A 5,140-nucleotide genomic window follows, 5' to 3' on the forward strand; every position below is an offset into this window, starting at 1 on the left:
ATTTTCTCCTTGATTCCTTTTCCCACACAAGTTGAAAGTACTTGTCTTTTGCAGATCGTCTCACCTGTCCAACCCCTGTTCTGGTCTACCTTCAAGAATTGCCCCAAGTTATATCGAGGATATTGCGTCGTTGCACTACCTCTTGTGAATTCTTTTTCTGGGAATGATACTCCATCATGTCATTCCTAGCCTGTCGGCATTCTGGGAACGGGGGTCCCCAGACTTGCTTGCCTGCGGCCTGCGGCGTGGCTCAAGCGGGGGCCCAGCGCGGCCCATCTACATCAGCTCAAGCTCAAGACCCTCGCGAGGGGCCAAGCCTCACGGGGCAGACGACAGGAAGCTTCCTCAGAGGCAGCCTCATCAGGCAGGCTCGCGAGGAGGCAGAGAGATCAATGCAAGGGTACCTCGCGAGGAACCCATGACGCAAGCCATGACGATCGATACCAGGCGGGCGTCAGGTGGGCGCCGGCCTGTGCAATGTCCTTGTTTCCCCTTTGGTGCAAAGGGGGCAAGCACAGGCCAAGGCATCAGGCAAAGGTTACCATTCCGGTGCAGGACGAAGGTCACCGTGGAGCCCAAGACGGCGTCATCGCCAGTGCTTTTAGCAGCCGAAGACCACTGTCGGTGTCAAAACCGGCGGATCTCGGGTAGGGGGTCCCGAACTGTGCTTCTAGGACGGATGGTAACAGGAGGCAGGGGACACAATGTTTTACCCAGGTTCGGGCCCTCTTGATGGAGGTAAAACCCTACGTCCTGCTTGATTGATATTGATGATATGGGTAGTACAAGAGTAGATCTACCACGAGATCAGAGAGGCTAAACCCTAGAAGCTAGCCTATGGTATGATTGTATGTTGTGGTTGTTGTCCTACGGACTAAAACCCTTCGGTTTATATAGACACCGGAGAGGGTTAGGATTACACAAGGTCGGTTACAAAGGAGGAGATATCCATATCCGTATTGCCTAGTTTGCCTTCCACGCCAAGTAGAGTCCCATCCGGACATGAGACAAAGTCTTCAATCTTGTATCTTCATAGTCTAACAGTCCGCCAATGGAGATAGTCCGGCTGTCCGGAGACCCCCTAATCCAGGACTCCCTCAGTAGCCCCTGAACCAGGCTTCAATGATGATGAGTCCAGCGCACAGTATTGTCTTCGGCATTGCAAGGCGGGTTCCTTCTCCGAATACATCACAGAAGAACTTGAAAACGAGGATAGTGTCCGACCCTGCAAAATAAGTTCCACATACCATCGTAGAGAGAATAATATTTTCACAATTCTAATTTGCTGACTTGTCTTGACAGTATGACGTTATGTCATGGCCCGGTGATTATTCGAACCGTTCCCTTTAACCAGCCCCGCACATAATGCGAGGCAGTTTTTCGACACGTCTTGTCAAAGCAGAGATCGTGTCCCCTTATTACGGGATTCTCATCAATACGGGCATGGGTAACCCAACCGCGCCTTCAATTACGGCGCTTGGTGGATAAGCGAGTTTTACCAGGCAAGTGGGAACGCTTAGTTTCGTCCGCCCATATAAAGGGATAAGGATTCACCTTCCTATCCACGCCTTCTTCCTCCTTTGCTCATCCGTTTTCGCACACTCGAGCTCTAGAGCCCAAGTCCACACTTCCCACCTCAACCTTCTCCAACCATGTCCGGAGCGGGAGGCAGGTGGATGGTCTCCTCCGTCACGGAGGGAGACATCAAGAAACTGAGGAGAGTCGGATACCTGCCCGACGACATCGCGCATCGGCTCCCAGATGAGGGGCAGCTCATCCCCACCCCAGGCCCCATGAGAGGGTAGTATTCCTCACCCATTTCCTCCGCGGACTGGGATTCCCTCTCCATCCATTCGTCTGGGGGCTCATGTTCTATTACGGCATGGATTTCCACGATCTGGCCCCGAACTTCATCATCAACATCTCGGCATTTATCGTTGTGTGCGAGGCCTTCCTCCGCATCAAGCCCCACTTCGGCTTATGGTTGAAGACCTTCAATGTCAAGCCGAAGGTGGTGGGCGGCCGCCAGGCGGAGTGCGGAGGCGCCACGGTGGGAAAGATGCCCAATGTAACATGGCTCGAGGGCTCCTTTATGGAAACCATAAAGGGGTGGCAATCGGGGTGGTTCTACATCACTGAGCCGCGCGACCTTGTATGGGCAGCGGCCCCCGAGTTCCGATCTGGCATCCCCACGTGGCTCACCTCCTGGAAAGAGAAGGGCCTGTCCTGGGGTAGTTCGGAAGAGCTGACCGGACTCCAAACATGTATTCAAAACATGGTGAACAAGAAGCTCAAACTTGTCAACGTGGTCCAGGTCATGCTCCGCCGCCGGATTCTCCCGTGCCAACAATGGGAGTTCAACTTGTGGGAGTTCGACCCGGTGCAGCACCGAACTCTGAACAGGCTTTTCGACACAACTCACGAAGATGCCTGGAGGGTGTTGTTCAAAAGCGCCGAGCTCCCCCCTCCCATTACTGAGGATCGTGGATTCAGCACGAAGCGCCAAGCCAAAGTGGTAAGCTGCTTTACCTCTCATAGGATACTTATTTTTTATAGGTTGACTCCATGCGGGATCTAAACTCCCGTACCTTTGACAGGACTGGTAGGAGACGGCCGGACAGATCGATTGCCCGGCTCCTTTGCTCGAAGGCCCAGCAGACGCTCTTCTGGTGAAGATGCTGACTCCGGCTCCTTATACGGTGCCGGAGAAGACCAAGAAGGCCAAGGGAACCCGAAAGAGTTCCCGACGCCAGGCGTCGTCGGACTCACCGTCCGATGACTCTGCGGTGCACTCCTCCCCTGAAGACGAGGAAGAAGAAGAACATGCTCCCCCTCCTGCAGGGGGAGATAAGAAAAGGAAGGCCGCCCTAACTGGGGGGGCGAAGGGTCCAAGAAGGGAAGGACTCTCCTTCCGGACAGTTCCACCACCGCCGATGAAGGCGAGGACGAGTGGTTGCCCAGAGCCAAGCCCCCGGGGAGATCGTAAGTATTCGGATACCAGAGTAACTCATAGAATTCTGTCGTCGCCATGTTTTCCCTAACGCCGAACATGATTATGCAGGCCGCCGCGAACCAGCATCGATGTATCATCGGACGGCTCCCTGGGCTCGTCGGACATGGATAGCGATCCAATCCCGACCGCCACCTCCCCTCATCCTGCTGACGACGTCGAGGTGCTGTCTCAAGAGGCACCGGGTCGAGGGGAGACAGTCCTGGAGGCGCCTCAAGGCGACCTTCCGGACTCCGGGAGCCGAGGGGACGGGGCCCCTAAGAGCTCCGAGTTCGGCCCTCAGCCGAATACCGCGCTGGACCCTCCAGCGGTTCCGGGCTCGGGCAGGCGGCCTCCTTCTAAGAGGGGCAAGACTCCTGTGCCGGTGACCTCTGTCCATCCAGAGGCGCCGGACAATCTGCTGGAAGCGCTTCGCAGCGCTTCCATCAACGAGGAGCACCGCACTATCATGAGTGCGATGATCCAGAAGGTTCAGTCCGCCAAGAGCGGATTGACTGAAGCCTGTGTCAGCCTTCTAACAGGCTTTGAGGTAAGTGTTTTAAAATGTAGTAGAAATATTACCGCATAGACAGTAGCCCCTGATGCTTTGTTCGGTGTTCACAAACAAAAGCCAAACAGAGGATCAAATAATATCGCAGGAGTCTAATATAAGTATGTCAATATGCATATGCAGGCTTCGCTGCTGGCGTCCGCCGCACTGACTGCGGAGGTCGTCGTAGTGAAGCAGGACCTCGAGAGGTCCAGGAAAGAGCTCGGTCTTGCCAAGAGGCAGCTCGAGGAGAACAAGGGTAAGTAATACCCTGTCTATAGATATGTATATATAAAAGAAGACGCGATTGCAAAATGACAGGATCAACGTATATTTTCCAGGGGCCACAACCGAGGTGGCGACCCTGAAGCAAGCGCTAACCAAGGCCGAGGATATAGTGGCCAAGGAGCGCACCGACCGAGAGAAGCACGAGGCTCGGGTGGGCGAGGTGCAGCAAGAGCTCTAGGCTCTCGTGGTGAAGCACGAGGCGTTGGAGCTTGACTCAAAGACGCGGGAGTCTAAGCTTGCCGCGGCCCTCAAGAGCGCAAAAAGTGCCAAGGCCGAAGCCCAAAAGGCCCTCCAGGAGATCGATGCGATGAAGAAGATAGCAGCGGGTAAGGCTTTCTATATGCAAAGCAAGCATGTAAAAGTAAATTATCGATTACTTACCCGAATCCGGAGCTCTCCAGGAGCATTCGCAGATTTGCCCCGCAGCGTGTCCGATGCCGCACAATTTTACCAGGCCGAGGATGGAAGCTCAATGGAGAAGTTGTTCTGGTCTCAGTATGCTGAGGCCGAACACCCGGTGCCAATGAGCGACCAGCGGAAGCAGATGGTCGAGCTACATAAGGCGGCTGATCTGGCCATGAGGAGCTTTATAGTCCGGCTGTGGCCTGGCGAAGCCCTTCTGAACAGATTCTTCAGCCTGGTGAGGCGGCTTCTGGATGCCTGCCCGCGGCTGGAGGTCGTCAAGCGATCTGTCTGCATTGAAGGTGCACGTCGGGCTTTTGCCCGTGTGAAATTGCAGTGGGTCAAGCTAGATGCCGTGAAGCTGATCAAGGAGGGGCCGCCGGAGGGCAAGGAGCACCGCCACCCCGAGATGTACTATGAGGGTGTTCTACCGGGTGCCCGTCTCATAGCGGACGAGTGTTCAAAAGATGTAATATTTGAGTGAGACTTGCTTGTGTTATCCTGTATTTATGAAAACTTGTTTCATATGTGCTATGCAACGCTTGTTTGAATTTAAAATATTACCTTCTGTTTGGCTGTTTATCCAATCTGAGAGATGGCTAGTCCTCGGCTTCTGCCCCCATGCCACGAGTGCTGGGGTGTTCGGGATAAACCTGAGCACTCTTGTTCCCATGTTTGGGTCCTTCGAGGGAGGTGCTCAGCACAGCGAACAAGGCAACTGGAATAATAATGCTTTATCACTCTCACTTAGCCATAGAATTCTATAATTTTAAATTTCGGCGAAGCCCCTGGTATTCGGAAGGCCGAATTTGGGGCGCGATACATGCCTTTAAGCCGGACAGGGCCAGCCCCTCGCTCTAAGCGGCATAAGTCTTTAGGGACTCGAAAACCTCGCCGAACAGCGACCAGTC

This window comes from Triticum urartu, chromosome 2 (assembly GCF_003073215.2).
Source record: "Triticum urartu cultivar G1812 chromosome 2, Tu2.1, whole genome shotgun sequence".
NCBI classification, from domain to species: Eukaryota; Viridiplantae; Streptophyta; class Magnoliopsida; order Poales; family Poaceae; genus Triticum; species Triticum urartu.